At 34.5% G+C, this 20,667-nt stretch overlaps 1 long non-coding RNA gene across 1 annotated transcript; it reads left to right on the forward strand.

Annotated features, from left to right (window-relative positions):
- The first annotated feature begins 2,024 nt into the window (after positions 1-2,024).
- LOC309608010 lies at positions 2,025-20,591 on the forward strand. Its single transcript, XR_014232614.1, has 2 exons — positions 2,025-7,950; positions 8,433-20,591. It is a non-coding gene; the product is annotated as an uncharacterized lncRNA (long non-coding RNA).
- Positions 20,592-20,667: the final 76 nt, after the last annotated feature.

A 20,667-nucleotide genomic window follows, 5' to 3' on the forward strand; every position in this document is an offset into this window, starting at 1 on the left:
GGTCAAGGACATCTCTCTTGATATTGACATTTGCTGCCTTAGAGAAGGGGTAATGCTGGTAAAGTGAAACTGTTCTTCTTACCCTCTTTAATACACCTGTTCTTGGATTTTTTTGCTCTAATGGCATGCTAGAACCTCTGCTGGATCCCCAGGTTCCCACAAAGTTATTCTCATCTGTGAGTGGTTGCAAAAATTAGTGTTTCTCTGAGTGGGAAGAAGCCTGAAAACTCCTATTCTGACATCTCATTGATGTAACACAAGTGTGGAATTTTTAAAAGTTGAAATACTTGGAAAACTAAGTACTTCCATATGAATTAATTGAATCCTCTATTTCTCTTTAGAGGCACACATATAACCACAGTAATTATTTTTGTTATTTGCCTGTTAAGTGGTAGCATAGCTTTAATTATTGAGATCAATTTTCTAGACAGTATTTAGATACAAACTTGTGGAACATCTTCTTTCCATAAAAAATCCATTTTTGTATACATATTAGTGAAAGATAATTTTTCCCAACCTACCTGGAGTCAATTCTGTTATTCACAGTTAAAAAAAAATCAACACTGTTTTGTTAGGAAAAATTTTTGGTTGGTGTTGACTTATGCTGACACCCTCCATTCGGAATAAGACAGTAATTAAAAAAAAAAAAAAACACACAGATACTTGATACATGGTTCATTCTGCTCTGTTGGAATAATTATTTTTAAATTCTTATTTTTAGAATTTGTTATTATACCTCATTTAAAATTGTTTAATTTATTTTGAATGAAAGCATATAATATTATTTCCTTATTTTCTTCTCTGAGGGACAGATTGTCATGTATTTGTTATAAAGGGAAGCATACAAAGACTATTTGGGGGAATACATGTATACTGGAGAAAATCAAGACAGGATCTTCCACAAGAGAGCCTATATATTTTTTAGAACAGCCCATTTTTATAAACTTAGGGGAAAAAAGTTTTGTAGAGTGTCATCTGGGATTAGATTTTCAGAACTTGAAGTCTCTTTTCACTTCTTGATATTTTTAGTGTTGTTCAATCTTAACCAGTTTAATGATTTTGGCTGTGATGAAAATGCACAAATTAAGGGTACAGTTTTCCCTCATAGTTAGTGAAAGACACTGAGTTATAAAACTCACATGAGAAATCAGAGTTACTTAAAAAATTATAACTGAAGAAATGCCCTTGTGTATTTGAGAAGTCTCTCATCTTCTCTCTTAACCATTCCACACTTTCTGAAGGAATTAAAATACAGTGGTAGGAGGAAATTTTTTATATTTATTCAAAAAAGAACGTTAACCTTGGTATTCAGTGATATGCATGTACAGTAGCCAGATGATATACATTTCAGTACTAATTAATATGTGCAACACAGGTTTCTGTTAATTTATAAAGATTTTCAGTTAACTGCATTATTGATAGGTGGCTTTCAGGTAATATGTAGGTTAAAAGGGAAAGACAAATCATTAAGATGCATAAAATCTTGGTGACGTATCTACTGGCCGAGAGTTGGTATTGATTGTTATCTTACTATAGGTACACAGTAGATCAGATAACCTAAAATGTATGCCCAAATCAGTAAGACTAGGGTTAGTTTAATGTCAGACAGGATGGGAATATTAGGAAAAGTTAGCATCTCTTTGGGGATATAGCAGAGAATCAGGCTAACTATAATTACATGATTTATCATGCATATTATGTAAATGGTGAATGTAACACTTAATATAGAAGACAAAAGTAGTTTCCTGCTTAGAGAATATATGTGTTGCTAATTTTTCAAGTTCTAGAGAATAAAGAGGTGAAATTCGGATTTAAATACTAACTTTGAAACTTATTAGATATATGGTTATTGTTAATTTGCAAAAATTCTCTGAACCTGTGTCTCCATTTGTGAAATGTATATAACAAAACTGAATTTTTAAGGTTACCATGAGACCAAATAATATATCCTATGTAAAAACGTTCAGTACATGCTAAAACTCTGTCCAAATGATACTCTTTATAAGAGTATCATCTTTTACTCTTTAAAAGATGGTACACAAAAGTACCATCTTTTCATAAATTAGCTGATTAAAGCACTATGGCCCCTGTCGGGCAATCTTGAAAATCTGTTCTACAGCATGGTCAGGGTCATATCCATATTTTATTCTCCCTCTCCCTACCTATAAAGCTATAAATTCTATAATAAGGCTAAGTAATTTTCATAATTCCAACATTTCCTTTTGTTGTCTGTATATTTTTATAACTCATAATCTGAAAAGAAGATAGAAAACAAAAGGAATCAGGGATTCTTCTGACAGAATTGTCACTGTAATGTTTTATGAAAAACCCACCTCTTTAATGATTGCTTGCATTATTTACTTTGGTTAGGATTCCTTAGAGAGATATCTTACCTTTCATTCCTCTTTGGTATCCCTAATTTAAAACCTGATTTTTTAGTTTACTCTGATCTTCCTCTTTTCTGCATGTTATTACATACACAGAGTATGTTAGTGAGCACTATCTCCTGTGGTTTGATATATTCAAAGGGCTGAAAGAAAAAAAAAAAAAAAACTGGCAAGCAAAATTATACCCAGCAAAGCTGCCCTTCAAAAATGAAAGGGAGAAAAAGACTTTCCCAGACAAACAAAAATTGAGGGATTTCATCACCACTAGACTTATCTTACAAGAAATACTAATGGTAGTCCTTCAAGTTAAAATGAAAGCAACAACATGAAAACATGTAAAAGTATCAAACTCACTGGTAAATGTAAATATACAGTCAAATTTGGAATACTTTAATACTCTGATGGTGGTATATAAATTACTTTTAACTTTAATACAATAACTAAAGACAAAAGTGTTAAAAATAACTATAGCTATAATAATTTGTTAAAGTTTACAGAATATGAAAAGCTGTAAGTTGTGACATCAATAGCCTAAAAATGTTTGGAGGGAGAAGTAAACTGTAGAGTTTTTTAATGTGATTGAAGTTAAGTTGCTGTCAGTTTAAAATGGACTGTTATAAGATGTTTTGTGTAAACCCCATGGTAACCACAAAGAAGAAATCTCTAGTAGACACAAAAAAGAGAAAGAGAAAGGGATACAAATATACCACTTCAAAAATATCAACAAATCATAAAGGAAGATAGCAAGAGAGGACGAAAGGAACAAGAAGCTACAAAGCATCAGAAAACAACAAAATGGCAATAGTAAATCCTTACCTATCATTACCTGTCTTACTTAACATCACTTTAAATGTAAATGGATTGAATTCTCCAATCAAATATGCAGAGTGGCTTAATGGAAAAAAAGCAGGATCCAACAATATGCTGCCTACAAGAGACTCACTTCTACTTTAAGGACACAAAGACTGAAAGTGAAGGGATGGAAAAATATATTTCATGTAAATGGTAACCAAAAGGTAGCAAGGGTCACTATACTTATATCACACAAAATAGACTTTCAGTTAAAATCTGTTACAAGAGACAAAGAAGGTCACTATAAAATGATAAAGGGGTCAATTCATTGAGTGAGTATTTTAACAGCTATAAATGTATATGTACCCAATATTGCAGCACCTATAAAGCAAATGTTAACAGAGCTAAAAGAAGAAATAGGCAGCAATACAATAATAGCAGGGAACTTCAACACCCATTTTCAATAATGGATAGATCATCCAGAGAGAAAATCAACAAGTGTAGACTTGAATAACACCATAGACCATATGTACCTAACAGACGTACATAGAACACTCCACCCAAGAGCAGCAGAATATACATTCTTCTAAAGTGCCTGCAAAACATTCTCAAGGATAGATCATATGTTAAGCTACAAAATAAGTCTTAACAAATTTTAGAATATTGAAATCATACCACAATAGTATGAAAGTAGAAATCAATAATAGGAGGAAAATTGAAAAATTGACAAATATGTGGAAATTACATTGCACACTTCTACACAATCAATGGATAAGAGAAGAAATCAAAAAGGAAATCAAAAGTATCTTGAGAGAAACAAAAATGGACATACTGAAATTTATGGGGTGCAGCAAGAGCAGTTCTAAGAGGGAAGTTTATAGTTATAAATGCCTATGTTATGAAAAAAGAAAGATATGAAATATTTAATCTAACTTTACACATCAGGGAACTTAGAAAAAGAAGAACAAACTAAGTACAAAGTTAGCAGGAGGAAAGAAATAATAAATATTAGAGCAGAAATAAATGAAGTGAAGACTAAAAAACAATAGAAAAGATCTATGACAATTGGTCGGATTTTTGCAAAGATAAACAAAATTGGCAAAACTTTAGCTAGACTAACCAAGAGAAAGAGAGAGAAGATTCAGATAAATGACATCAGAAATGAAAAAGTAGACATCACAACTGCTACCACAGAAATACAAAGGATCATAAGAGACAACTATCCACAATTATATGCCCACAAATTGGAAAATCTAGAAGAAATAAGTTCCTGGAAACATACAATATCCCAAGACTGAATTATGAAGGAAGAGAAAATGTGAATAGATCAATAATAAGTAAGGAGATTGAATCAGTGATCAAAAACCACCCAACAGAGAAAATCCCTGGCCCAGATGGCTTCACCTGTGAATTCTTCCAAAACATATATACACTCCCATGTTTAATGCAGTATTATTCACAATAGCTAAAATATGGAAACAACCTACTTGTCTGTCAATGGACAAATGGATAAAGAAAATGTGGTATATCTATATACAATGGATATTATTTAGCTTTTAAAAATAAGGAAATCCTGCCATTAGTAACAACTTGGATGAAACTGGAGGGCATTATTCTAAGTGAAATAAGCCAGGAACAGAAATACAAAAGCTGCACAAACTCACTTATATGTGGAATCTTAAATTTTCAAACATATAAAAAATGATAGTAGAATGGTGATTTCCAGGGGCTGGGAGATTGGATGAATGAGGAGATTTTGGTCAGATGTTACAGAGTTTCAATTACACAGAATGAATGAGTTCTAAATATCTAATGCACAGCATGGTAGCTATAGTTAATAATACAGTGTTGTATACTTGAAATTTACTAAGAAAGTAGATCTTAAGTGTTCTAACTACCAAAAAAAAAAAAAAAAAGGCAACTATGTTGTGAGGTGTTGTATATGATAATTAGCTTGATTGTGGTAATCATTTCACAACATATAAGTATATCAAAACATCACATTTTACATTTGAATATATATGATTTTTATTTGTCAGTTATACTTAAATAAAGCTGGGGAAAAACAATACAATGAAGCTTATAATAACAGTATAACACTTGGGCAATATAATTAAATAAAAAGATTTATTTAATTAAAAAATCTATTCTTAGTTGTGTATGTACTTTAGTTCTCACTTTACTTGTGAGAGTAAACAAAACATATTTTAAGAAAAAGAAACGGTTTTTCTTGCTATGAAGGTGAATGACATCTTATTTTTACTCTTGAGTCCCAGATAATTATTCATGAATTAAATTGAAGGATGATCTTCTGCTTGGAAGGCTTTATAAGATATAATTTTGTGATTTACTGTTAGCTAGAGACTTATGTAATCACTATAGCTTGTAATTTTAATAGGTAATTAAACTCATACATTTAATCTAACAAAAGATATTGAGATTAAACAATGCTCCACCCTCTTATTTTTTTTTCTCCCTGGTTGCTTTAACATTCCAAGAATGACTTTTAAATTATATATTTCCTTTTAGTGAAATAATGCATGCCTGGCAAGGGCTAAATTAGATTTTCCCATAATACAGTTTCAATAGAGTTCAATTTAAATATTTCTTACAAATCTATTTTTGGTTAAAACATAGCATCTCTTTTGTTGAAACTGAGTCATATTCATGTGTGAAATTAGTCCAGGTTCTCTCCCGTTCATCATAATGATGGTAGCACTGTAGACTGAGGATATAGTCCTCTATCAATTTCTTTACTGCTGCATGAAAAGAACTGGATAGAAGCAGTGCTGCAGGAGCCCATGGGGTGACTGACAGATGGACTCTCTTGTACAGGCTTTACAGGTGTTAGGTCTAAGCCCCAACTCAGAGAATCAAGAGAATTCTGTGGGTGACAGAAAAACAGCTTTACAGGGATGTGGTGTCTGCTCACACACTTTTTGGTGCTATGTGTTGGTAGCAAAGAAAAAACACCAGACCTGTCTATACAGCATCCCTAAAGTGTTTCTCCACAGTAGGAGGAAGGGGAAAAGCTAGATGATAGAATAAAAAGGTAGGGATGGGGGCAGGGAGGGTGAGGTATCTTCTTTTTCTCCGTAAAAATGTCGAATGTATCCCTAAGTGGCTTTCTACCTGCCAACTCTCCCCTCTTTCACAGATGTTGTAAATAATGGTAGCAAAGGACATCCTTTTCTTTCTTTGCAGCTCCACGTTAATGACTTTGCTCTGGCAGAAAATACACACGTGTCTGACTTTCTGCTAACAGTCATCCTAAGCCCACTTTTATTAGAGCTTGCTCTAATATTTTTCATTGAATATCTGAATTGGATGTAATACTCTCTTGCATAGTGCCTCTTTCCAGAAATATTTCATTTATGCAACCACAAAATGGTACTTTGAGGGACTTTCTCTTTTAGATGAAATGGTAACCATGAAGCAACAAAAGAAAAATCAGGATAATTGCCCAATTTTGTGTGCATTTAGTATTTGATATAAACTAGAAGTCCCTTTTATTTTGGATCCTGAGCAATATAGATAAAACATTTAATTGATTTCATTTTCCCTATCAGTATCATTGATACAAATATATTCATGACATTGTATAGCTCCCCCCCACACCCAGTGTTTAATTTAACACCTGAAAACTCCTAATAATTGATCAAAAACAAGTAGGCAAAAAGGTAAGTAAATAAAGTTGTCTCAGGTGCAGCACAGCTGAGGCGAGATGAATCGGGATTGCTTTTCCACTGAAAAGTCTTTCATAATTGGACAATATTAAGGAGTGTATTATTGAAAATCCCTGTCTTTCCCAGAAACCACTACAAGGCTCTGAGCTTGCACTGGGCACTTTGTTACCAGTCGTGCAAAGGTGAGTGAACTATTCAGTCAGCTACTGTGAGCTGCAATCAAATTAATGCCACAGCGATCCAGTCCAACCTCTGCAGTGTCCTAACTACACATAAACAGAAGATAAAACAGTTGGCAAGATGGAAAATCATAGAAGAGAAAAGGGAAACTCTAAAACGGATTTAAGAAGAGGTATAAAAGGCTTCTATATGGTAATTTTTTCTTTTTTTCTCTTCATCGGTCTTTCACAAATGAAGTACTGTCACACAAGTCGCAACGTTCATTTTGTGTTTATTGAAATGTACACATGGTCAGTGTGTTTATTTTTGTTACTTTAAGACATATTTAAGATCAATTGTATACTCTTTACATTCTATGCTAAATATTACTTCATTTAACCCATCTATCAGTTTTATTTATCAGTTAAATATTAATACAACTTTACAGATGAAGAAACCAAGTCTCACATAGGTTGTATAATTTTCCCAGGACACGCAGCTAGTAAATTAAGATTGGAGCCTAAATCAGTTTGAAGCCAGAGCCCGTGTTTTCCCACCATACAACACTTCCTCTTTCAAGTCTCAGGATTTATATATGAATATTCCTTTAAAATTATGCAATGGTTGCTAGGAGTTTTTTCCCCACCACTCCCTTATTTATTTTAAACACCAGATATATTCAGTGATAAAACTGCTAATTTTTGTTGGTATTTTAGATATTTTATTCTACTTTTTCATTCTGTTAATGTGAACTGTTTCAACTTGTAACACAATTTAGAGTATCAGGGCCCACAATGTTTCCAATGTATTTCTTATATAACTGAATGCAATACAAAAAGAAGAATGATTACCTTGTAGGAAGCTGATCATGCAAAGGCCTTGAGAGGTAGCAAATGAAGAGGTTAAGATCACATGCTTTAGAGTCTGTCATACAGAGTGAAGTAAGTCAGAAAGAGAAAAACAAATATAGTATGTTAACACATATATACGGAATCTAAGGAAAAAAAAAAAAGAAAAAAGGCCATGAAGAACCTAGTGGCAAGACGGGAATAAAGACACAGACCTACCAGAGAATGGACTTGAGGATATGGGGAGGGGGTGGGGTGAGATGTGACAGGGTAAGAGAGTGTCATGGACATATATACACTACCAAATGTAAAATAGATAACTAGTGGGAAGCAGCCGCATAGCACAGGGAGATCAGCTCGGTGCTTTGTGACCACCTAGAGGGGTGGGATGGGGAGGGTGGGAGGGAGGGAGATGCAAGAGGGAAGAGAAATGGGAACATATTGTATATGTATAACTGATTCACTTTGTTATAAAGCAGAAGCTAACACACCATTGTAAGGCAATTATACTTCAATAAAGATGTTAAAAAAAAAAAAAAAAATCACATGCTTTGCCCCAGCCTAGTTGCTTGAGTTGAAATTCCTACTTTTCCACTAATAATTAGGAGACACCCACAACTTACTTGCAACTTCAGAGTTTGAGTTACCTGGTCTGTAAAATTAGCATAATGACACTACTGAAATTTTAGTATAGTAAATTAAATGACTTAATTGAGATTGAAGTGTTTAAACAATACCCGGAAACATGAGAAATCCACACTAAGTATTCATATTAGAAATAGAGAAATAGTCATAAAATAAGTCACCAAGCGTACAGAGCCGAATAAATGCCAAAGCCTGGATTTGGAAAAAAGGATGCTGGCTCTAGGCTGTGAAGTTGAATTATTGCTCAGGGCACTTAGCAGAAACGATGATCATTCTGGAGTCTCTCTGCCTTAGTTAAACATAAACAATTTTTATGGTTTTATTTTCTTTCACTGAAGTTCACTCATGTTCAGAATGGCTGGAATAGAATCCAAGTTGAAATACGGAAATTTCGAGGTCACTTGAAAGAGTAGTTGAGCTCTTTGAACAATGTCCCTCCCCATTCACACAAGCAATCAATGGTTGAGGTAAATACATGATGAAGGTTTAGCTAATCTTTAGGACACATTCAGAATAAATCTGTATTTAAAGCAGATTTCAGAAATGCTTCAGAATAGCAAGAACGTTTGAACAAATGTACACAGTGATGTTTCACTTCTCTGGCTATACTCTTAGTCCTGCCCTCTTCAGCCCCTCGTTGCTGAGATTTGAGAAACGTAATGAGGGGAAGGGAAATCCTGAGAATTACTTAAGACTGTTTTTCTGTCTACTAAACAGAAAGTGTATGTATATTTGTGTATAAAAAATGAAGAAATGTATAAAAATGAAAAAAGAATTCCTCTTACTGCATCTGTTGGTCTCCAGGTCATTATTATGAAGTTCATCTTCAGTACCTTCTTTTCAATATCTCATCAATAGGGAACTGCTGAATGCTTGTAAGGTGGAGGAACTTGGCACCTGAAGGCAGATTTTAAGGTTTATAGGGTTTAGGCATACTGCCAAAGGTACCGCAAGCCCATTTTTGTAGCCTCAAGTTAAACTCAGTAAGGTCTTGAGAAATGTGAAGATTCAGGGAAAGGAATTCTTGGATTTATGAAAAATACATTTCTTCCAATGCAGAGGAAAAAGGATAAACCTGACTCTGGGTATCTGCTGTTTTCTTTGAAGAAGGGTTTCTAAAGTGATGTGGAAGAACGTCATCTCCCTTTCTGCTATTTTCCCCATCTTTAACATGGAGGACAAGAAACATAGTAGAAATATATGTAAGCCAAGATAGGGAGATCTTCTCACATTGATGCCTCATTAAGGGGGAGTTTAAGTTAAGATATCCTGTTTGAGATAAAAATGTTTAAGAGGAATTCCCATTTTATGATCCAAAGAATAATTCAAGAAACAGATTTGTAAGATTGCCCCAGTGTCTTTGTGGCAGTGTTGCAATGGATATAATCATGTTTGAATTAAATGTTTTCTGATAGAAATCTGATTCATTAAATCACCTGTAGACAGTTAGCTAGAGTTCATCAACTTACATAACTACAGTAAGTCCCCTTCATACGAACCTTCAAGTTGTGAACTTTCAAAGATGTGAACATGCATTTGCATGTCCAATCACGTAAGTTAGTTCACATGTCTGGAGTACATTGTCACATGCGTGCATCCTCTACAAGTGGTTGCACTTTTGTGTACTTTACCAGAGAAAGGATGAAGAGAGGCAAGAGGAGGAAGAAGTAACTGAAGAACCGAAGACAGTCATAATGAAGGAAATGGGAAGGGGATTTTCTTTATTTGAGGAGGCACTGTTAGTTTTAGAGGCACAGGACCCAAACACAGAATGGTACGTGAAGGTTGCAGCAGCCGTTCAGAGTGCAATCCAGTGCTACTGTGTCTTCTATGATGAGAAAAAAAAGAGCTACTACACAGACATCACTGGATCATTTCTTCAGGTAGATAAAATTGAATCCAGCAAGGAACCAGAACCTGTGCCATCAACATCAGGCAGGCATGAGTGTAATTGCAGCTTGCCCTCCATCTCCTGTAGCCGATGATCCTTCAGCTCTACCATCTCCCACCTCCTCTCCCTCCTCCAGTCAGTAACTATTCTTGCCTGTTCACTTGATGCCAGCCCCTGTATGCCAGCTGTTGTACTGTACTACTGTACTTTTCAAGGTGTTGTACTGTAAGATTAACAATGTTTTCTTTATTTTTTGTGTTTGTTTTTTATGTATTATTTGTGTGAAAAGTATTATAAACCTATTGCAGTACAGTACTATATAGCCAATTGTGTTAGTTGGGTACCTAGGCTAACTTTGGTGGACTTAGGAACAAATTGGACTTACAAATGCACTCTCAGAACAGAACTTGCTCATATGTAGGGGACTTACTGTAATTCAGCTAAAAATCATGTAAAGAATGAGGAACATCCACAATTTTTTATTATATTGAAAAAGAAATCTTTTTTGAGATTTTTTCACCAAACATTTAAAGAAATAATTGATCCATGAAAAAATCTTCATTATTTCTGTGCACACAAATAATATTGTCACTCTAAGCATGGCTTTTTGTAGTATAATATTAATAATGCAGGCTAGGACTTCTGCATTGGGCTCATGTTTTTAAAAACAAATGTTTTAAAAGAAAAATAAATTTTAAATCCTGATATTACTAATGTCTTTGTATTAGAATGTCTTTTTATAGCTTTTTCTCATTCATATTTTTTATTTGAGACAGAAACAAGGAGCACACTTTCATGTGGACATTTTTAGGTTAATGGATTTGATGTTTGGAGTAATCACCTTGAAGCTTAGTTCCTGACCCACATGCATACTTACTCTTCAGGGACAGAGCAAACACATGATTCTAAAAGAGTTTCAGTATAATTTTGTTTAATCAAATTAAAGAGAAGTAATTTCTAAACAGTGAAAGTTCTTGTACGAGGTTAAGTAAGTAATTTAGTTCTGCCACCTATTCAGCATTATTTACTCTGAATTTATCCAATATTTGATTTATGTATGTACTATAATGTCATAATTTTATGGTCCAATCCTCAGCCTCCTAATAAACTTCTAAAGGACTATTACAAGCTACACAAAGCAAGTATTTCATGATTTTTTGTTGTGCAGAGAGCAATGGGAATAATGAAGTCTATTCCACATGGGATGACAATTAAATGGGAGAAAGCCTCTAAAATGCAGATTTCCATATAGGTAATCAGAAAGGTTTCATAAATGGTTTAAGATTTACGCAACTTTGGATCTCCTGTGGTGCCAGTTTTAGTCCCTGATTTTACTAAATATTTATCTGTTGCATGTTACGTGCCCTGTATGTTCTCTGGGTTGAGAACACAAAGAAAAAGATATAAGTGTCTGGTTCTGGAGGGCTACCTGGTGAGCAAGTGTGGACTGTACAATACACTGTGTATTAATAATTTGATTTAATTTTATTGATTTTCATTAAATGGTATTTTCCTAGTATTTTGAATTAGACATTGACATTATTAATGATTAGGGAAAAGTCAACAAAATTTATAATATTCATCACTTCTTTGAGTACATTTATAGGTACTTTCAAAACAGAACCCTCACTGCAGAGATCCTTGGTCGGAGCAAATCTTATAAAAGCTAAACCATTTCTACCTTGGAAAGCATTTGTTTTATATTTAACCAAGTTTAGACAGCTTTTTCTGGAATATATTGTGGAGATCTCTGTTCAAATTTGTTTTTGATATGTATCTATATTTCCTGTAATAATTCTTTTTCTGACCTCCCACTGACCCATTTCATCTAAAGTTAGATTTGATATCAAGAAGAACCATACAGTACTTTCATTTTCATTTTATTTGAGATTATTTAATGTTTCCTTTCCTTAATTTATACTGTTTGAGTTCACAAAAAAATGCATCGGGTAATGAAATCCACACAATCATAGAAAAATTATTTGAGGAAAAAAAATCCTCCTACAGAAACATGTTATATTTGAATTATTCTCAAAAAGTTTAAAATTGATATCTGAATACCACACAGACTCACACTCACCTTTCCTAATGTGTTGATCAACATTTTCAAAATAAACTCTTTAAACTGAAAAGTCAAGCTGTAATAAAAAAGGATAAGTTTTAAGTAAATCCAGCATCTGAAATTGTTGGATTGCCATGCAGCCATAAAAATTACAATCGCTATAATTATATGGAAAAATGTGTGTTATTTAAATAAAAATCACAGAGCACAATGTTATTGTGATCTCCACTCTAATTCCCAGGGCAGCTCAGGACTTTTGTACTTTCTTAATTTCCACAGGAAGGAAACTCTGATAGGTTTTCAGACAAAATATCTTCCTCAAGTAACACACATAGAATACTACTTACCATAGTAAAGAAGTAAATGTTTATCCGATAGACGGTTATTTAAAAAAAAAAAACTGGAGAGGGTAACCTCATGTTTTAAAATTATTCTTGGAGCTGAAACTTCTCTTTCTACCAAGGTAACTTATGGTATAGAATTAATATCTAGAATGTTTTCTTGTTTGGTTTCACGCCCCATCCTTGGAAAGTTGAGTGAGGTCCAGGTTTAAGGTTCTATGGTGGGTGTGAACATGAAACCACAAGCTCAGATGTGCAAGAAATATCACATTCCTTTATTTTTTAGCCAATACATATCTTACTCCAAGTCCACAACCTTCCACACAGATGAGAAATTAGTATCAGTCGCTATTCCCAGGACATCCTCTGAATACACCTACCCAACTGCCTTTCATTTACACTTTCATTCTCCCCCAAATACCAAGATAATAAACTAAAACAGGAGTAATATTTTTTTTTATCTTGTAACTTCAGTATCATGTTTATTTATTTTTTTAATTTTTCTTTTATACTGGAGTATAGTTGATTAATAATGTGGTGTTAGTTTCAGGTGTACAGCAAAGTGATTCAGTTATACATATACATGTATCTATTCTTTTTCAAATTCTTTTTCCATTTAGTTTGTTACAGAATACTGAGCAGTGTTTCCTGTGCTATACATCAGGTCCTTGTTGGTTATCTGACCCTTCCTCCCTGGTCACCATATGTTCGTTCTCTAAGTCTCTTTCTGTTTTGTGAATAAGTTTATCTGTACCATTTTTTAGATTCAGCATATAAGTGATATCATATGATTGTTGCCTTTAATGGGAGGAGGGAAAATATCGGGAGAATAAAGACAAACTAAATTTCTCTAACTTATCCAAACATACTGGCATGGAGTGAGAACTCAGACACAAGTGAAAGAGGACAAGAGTGCTCTAAAGCTCTCTGAGCAGCACACCTCTTTCCTCTGTAACTAGTGTGGGTTGACTTTTGAAAGCCAAACCAAACCTTGGAAATGGAAACATTACAAGAAACTTGCATATGTTATTGCAGGAACTAGATCTCTTAAGGTGTATGTGATGCTTACCATAAAAAATACTGCTATATAAAATATCTGTTCATTCATTAATCCATTCATCAAGTAAATATCATGCTATGAGCATGGTAAGTTAAGTACCGAAACATCCAAAGTTGAAAGTATCTGTAGGATAAGCTCCTTAAAGGAAGGCAGCCTCTAGAATGAGCGCTCCTGAATGATCCCCACCTCCTGGTAGCCATGCCCTGTGTAATCCCTGGTCCTTACTTGGGCTGGGTGGACTGACTTGCTTCTAATGAACAGAACAGAGCAGAGGGGATGGGAAGGCACTTACAGGTGAGGCTGGAAGTGGACTGTGGCCTCTGTTTGGGTCACTCTCCCATTTTCTCCTCATTCTCCTTGGAGTAATCCAGCTGCCTTGTCAGGAAAGACCTGGGCCAGGAACGTGGTGAGCTTGGAGGTGGATCCTCCCTGAAGTTGACCTTCAGAAGGAACCGTGGCCCCATCTACAGCTTGACTGCACCGTGTGAGAACTGGGACAGACACGCTCAGCTTAGCTGTGCCTGGATTGCTGACCCACAGAAGTGAGATGATAAATGTTTGTTAACCTGCTATGTTTGGGAGAAACATATTACACAGCAATTTTACCTAAGGCACCATGGCTTTATACCAACAGTGTTCTAGGCTCTCAAAGTGTTCTGTTAAATGAAAGAAATGAGGAGAAAAAACTTAAAGGTTAATAAGGTAAAAATACACAAAGGATTGCAATGCATGATGTCTCAATATTGACACTGATTTTTTTCAGGTAGTCAATTCTTCTCTTTTTTGGCCATATTTTCTTATCATTAGACATATGCCAAGAATCATTTTATAAACAAGAATTAGGGAGAAATGTTATAATTCTATGTTGATATGGAATAATTTACTCTAACTTTAAATCTTTACATCTCAAATAGAAAATACTACATGAACTTGATTTGGTATTAGCGTGAGAGCAAATGGCCTGCTTTGTTACAGGGAATTAGATGGTGCTGTTGTCATACTTTGACAGCAAACAACTAGTCTTTCTGGCACCATTGTTACCCTGACATTCTTGGGGTAGCTGTGATTGTCGGAAGGAAACCACTTGAATGATTTATGTTACATGTATTTGTATAGATTTCCTTCCAGGTAAAAAATGATGCAGTTAGTATGTTAAATGTCATTTCATTTAAGTATGTAAAAGCTTCTGTATGAAAAGCTCTATGTTTTGCTTAAATCAAGAATGGAATAAAGGTGAAAGAATACAAACAGACCCAGGAACAAGGTAAAATGATACCAGAAATTGAATGTTAAAAATGTTCATCTTTCTTTTTGAACTGTTTACTGAGTGTGTATTAAAAGTTCAAATTGATGATCACAAAATCAGTAGTAGTACCCAATATATATCTATAAGGTATATATTTGCCTGTACTGAGACATCTGTCACTTAGATAATATTATATTTTTTATGATGACTTCAATTTTTTGAAATAATATTGGCTGGAGATGACAATTAAAAATTACATTTTTTGTTTATTATTTTTGTGTTACTGTTGTTCTTGGGTATCAAAATAACTCCTAAAGATGACAGTTAAAACACATATTGGAGAACTGTCAAGACTATTTTGTAGATCTTATCCCATATATGGTGTATCCTATCCATTCTGTATATGCCATGTCTTACTCAGGAGTGCAATCACATAGAATGTCAGGATTGGCCAGTTCTTCCAGTCTGCTGGCCTCTCACAGACATAGCTTCTCTCATATTTTACCTATTATTAGTAAACCAATTAGGTCCAGGGACAGAACCTTTTAGACTATACTTACATAGCTTTATAGCAGAGATCAGGTGACAACCACATGATACCTGCTGAAATTAAGTAATTTTTGAGGGAGAAATTTAATCATTCCTTTCAGTTCAAGTATTTTACTTAATTACTTTTGTCTTATGAGGTAAAACACAAACTGATTCTACATTCTATATTCATGGACACTGGAATATTTCCAATCTTTTATAGTGCTTTGCTTAAAATGATGGGATAGATAGCAATGAAGAGACATTAAACTACAATTTATTTTTTAGCTATGACTTCCTTCATAGGTGCAAAAGGAAATGAATTAGGCAAGACCAGTCCCCTGGTAAGAAATAGACTAATGGCTTAAATATGTAACCTGGAGCAGTTGTCTAGCCTCAAGTGAGATTCAAGTCTTATATTGTTCCTTAATCTATTTAATAATTTCATTTTATTGAAGTTTAAATTCCTTTAATAATGAAAGTCAGTTATACTGGATTAAACCTAGCACTTATAGCCTCTCTCTGCTAAGAAAAGGAATGAAAAACTGATTTCTCCTGAATGTATGGAATCAGATCACACTAGTTTAGTAATATCCATTTTACATGTAATATTTCATAAGAAAATAACCTAAATAAGTTTCAATATAGCACGCTTTCATCTTTCTAGCACTTATTTAGTAGAAGTTTAATTCTAAGTGATATATAATATAAAGAAGCTTTCTGACATCAGCAGAGACAACTATAAGCTACAAGGAATCTCTCTTATTTTGTTGTCTGTAGCTTAACATAGTATTTAAAATATCCACCAAATATTCTTTCAGCTTGATGTTAGTTCAGATTTATTAATTTTGTCAATCAGTGGCCCACCAAGTAATTCTATATTAATAAAAGTCAGTTTAAAAGATCATAGAAATAAATTAAAAATGGATCCAAGCAGACATCAGTCTCAGTAACACAGACCTACCCTTGGGGCTCAGAGCTACCCTGTCATGTGTCCTGTTTTCCACATTGTTTAAAACCATCTCAAGGACCCACTTTATTGAAGCATAAGAAGTCCATCTCTTCCCCATTTGTCTGCTCTGTAAATATACTTTCTAAGACCCGTGGGGGAGTGTGGTTGCACAGGGAAAAGGGAGGCTTTCTGATTTTTGCTGTAGACACAGGAAATCAACAGTGCAGTGGTTGATGACCTTTTGCTGTCACTCAGGGTCGTTGCCTTGAATTGCCCTTCATGGTCCTTCAGAGGCTGCTGGCTTCCTCACCATCACTGCCTCCTTGGCTCAGGTGAACAGCCCTGTATGCTGACCACCTGGGAAATGAAGACAGTACTGACTGTAGAGATGATAGATCATTTTACTGAGCACCTTTTATGCACCAGGCATGGTCATAAGCATATTACGTATTTTACCTCACCTTGGCCAGTGTCAGATGATTTAAGGCCAGCGTGTTCTTCCTTTGGACTATACCAGTACTATAGTCAGTCAGGCTCCCTGTACTAGTTTGCTAGGGTTGCCATAACAAAACATCACTTGCTGGGTGGCTTAAATAAGGAAATTTATTTTCTAACAGTTTTGGAGGCTGGAAGTCCAAGATCAAGGTACTTGCAGGCTTGGTTTCTTCTGAGGCGTCTCTCCTTGGTTTGCAGATGGCAGCCCTCTGTGTCTTCACATGGTGGGCCCTCTGTCGGTGCATGAACTTGCCTGGTGTCTGTGTCCTAATCTCCCCTTCTTCAGTCAAACTGGACTAGGGCTCACCCTAGTGCATCATGATAATTTGACCACCTCTTTAAAGGCCCTATCTCCAAATACATGTCACATTCTGGGGTACAGACATGAGCATTTCAACATATGAATTTGGGGGGGAACATAATTCAGTCCCTAATATTACCCAAGTCTATACATATGTCAGAATTTTTTATGGTCTCCTGTAGGCACAGAAGACAGTGACTACCCTGTGTTCCACATTCCAGGATAAGACCTTTCAACCCCGGAAACAAAGAGGATTTATCTGTTAAATATTTATGTTCTAACAATAAAACTTACTTTCTCTAATGGGGCCCATACTTGAGAAACACATCTCCTGGAAGGAACAGGGGGGAGGGAGGAGTCTGTGGATGTCCCACTGACAAAGTCGATGACCATGATGTATCAACAGCATCTCATCTCTCTTCATTTGTTTATGTAAAACCTTATACACAATTAACAAAACATTACAGATGTGGGAGGATGGTGAGATTTATAAAATTAATGGTGCTGGAGCAGTTAAAAACTATTGGGGTAAAATTTAGATTCTGTCTTTATATATTAAACCAAAATAAGTTCCAGAAAAACTAAAGGGTTAAATATTTTAAAATCAAGAATAAAAATTTAGAATAGACTTAAGCTTAAATATCAAATCTCTTTTGGAGGGAAAAATTCTAAGCCAAAGGACAAATGAGAAAAAGATACATGTGTTTATATCTATATTTTTAAACAGTATAAGGTAATTTAAAATAAAAATAATAAAGTAGGCCAATTATCTGAAAATAAATTATGTTAAACTTCACTCAAAATGTCAAAATCCCCCAAATAGCAATTAAGAAGTATGCACAAAATATGATCAGATAAAATAGAAAATAAGAACTGCAAATAACCACTACTTACTAGTAATCACAGAATTACAAAATAAAAGAGATATCTGAGATATCCTTTTCCTCTTATCCTTATCCTCTGAGATATCCTTTTTCACTTTAGGGAAAGAGGATAAAAAAAGAGAAAATATCAGCCCTGGTGATGCTACAATGAAATTAATATTCACATACAGCTTAACAAAAGATTATTTTGTTTCAAACTTTTGGAAAAGTTATCACAAATATGTAATAATATTTATGTTTAATTACAAATAAAATAACAAATACTTAATAGTCTATAAAAGCCACTCATAATATTTGACCAAGTAAAAGTCTTGTCCATAATAACAAACTCCCAAAATCTCTGAGAAACAAGTTTTTCCTTAAATCATTTGCCACCAATCCAGATCTACTTAGTGTAATTATTTATGTAATCTACTGCAGAAATAAAAATGTGTTTGATAAGAGGATGCTGTCTCAGACTTTACTGGGAGTGTCATTAATACAGAATATAAGCAAAAATACAAAATTCCTCAATTCTGAACACACCTGGCCCAAGAATCTCAGATAAGGATTGTTGACCTGTGATTCCATTTCAGTCTATCTTAGGAAATTATTATGAAATTCAGACAAAATCGTACATACTTTCATCTTAATTCCAGCAATATTTATATCATTTAGTAATGGATAGGAGAATATATCTAATAAGAAGTTGTAAAAAGGTTATACAACTGATAAAATATACACCTGTGGAATGTTTAAAGGACACCTAATATGGGCTTACAAAAGTGAATAACAATATGATATATTAGAAAAGTTTCAGCTACATTTTAAAAAGTGACTTAAACATGATTTTTAAAATTCTCACATATACAATTGCAAAGTAGGCAGTTTAGACCTGGTCTTGTGGCCACAGGATTATCAGTTCTTAGGTTCTTCTTTCTGCTCCACTGTCTTTAGTGTGCTGCTTTAGGTCCAAGGTGGCTGCCTAAGCACCAGCCACTACATTCATATTCCAATGAACAGGAACTGAAAGGAAGAAGTGTTGCCTCTATTCACTGTTAAGAGATTTCCTGGAAATTCCACATATGGCAAGAACACACTCTCTTACACAATTAGTTAGGAATACCTAACTGTGAGACAGGCCAGGAGAGCCAGTGCCTAGCTTTAAAAATGTTTATCCAGAAAGAAGGGGGGATAAATACAGTTTGTGTTGGGAAGGGGGGAGACTGCAGAGGGATAGCAGTCTTTGCACACCTGGAAAGTAATTACACTGTAATATTAAACAAAATAAAACAGGTTGAATAATTTAATTGACAGGATATCACATAAATACTGCTTGGAGGAAAGACTGAAAGTAAATGCCACAAAATTTTAATAATATTTCCTCTAAATGGCAGCAGCATAAGTTTTTTTTTTCTTTTGGCTTCATTATAGTTTTCCTGTATTTTCCAAGTTGCCTTTTTTCATGAGTTTTATTGTTTCTATAACTTAACAAGCCCAAATTCCTGCCACACTCCCCCAAAATGTTATGAAACTAGGTTGTCAGTTGGAAACATAAACATGAAAAGGAGGGCAAACTTCAAGTTGGCTCATTCAAAATATTCAAAGGAGGGAAGGGATTTAATTGTAGCTATTGGATTAAGGAGAGAACCAGAGCAGAGGGGAATGGATGTGAGCATTGCCTCCTCATGTCAGAGATGACAGTGGTGAATCCAAATACCACAGAGTGGGAGGAAGAGCAGGCACCTAAGGCTGGTGCAGTCAGAACATCAGAGCACAGCTTCCTTTCACCTTCCAGATAAACATTACTGGGAGAGCTGCAAGAGACACATACTCTCTGAGAGGCAACAAAGGAATATCTAAAACTGTGGGTGGGTCTGACACTGAGAAAAACCCTCTGACCAGCAGCCCTTACATTGGACCCAATGTACACTGCGGGTAACCATGGCAACAGAAAAAAACTCAAACCATGCCCAAGTCAAGATTTGATTAATGCAAACCCCGACACCCAGAAGAAAGAATGTCCATTTCCAATCATAAAACTATTTATCCTAGTCTTTATAGTCCTATATGATAAGTATATCTTGGAGTAAAATGTATGTCAAGTGGCTAGAAAAATAAAACCCTAAGGACAAGACAATCAGTACAAATATACCCAGATATGACATAGATGTGGAAAATATTTGACAGAGAATTTTAAACAAGTTTAATTGTTGAATTTGTTATATTAAAATCACTAATGGAAAAAGTATATGACATGGAAGAACAGATAGGTAATTTTAACAGAAAAATATAAAATATAAGAAAAAAATCAAACAGAAATGCTAGAGGTAAATATCACAATAAGGGAAACTAATAATGTCTTGGCATTCTTACAAGCAGATCACATGGTTGAGGAAAGTATCAGTAAA

Source organism: Balaenoptera borealis (genome assembly GCF_965194805.1).
Source record: "Balaenoptera borealis genome assembly, chromosome: 12".
In the NCBI taxonomy this organism is placed as follows: Eukaryota; Metazoa; Chordata; class Mammalia; order Artiodactyla; family Balaenopteridae; genus Balaenoptera; species Balaenoptera borealis.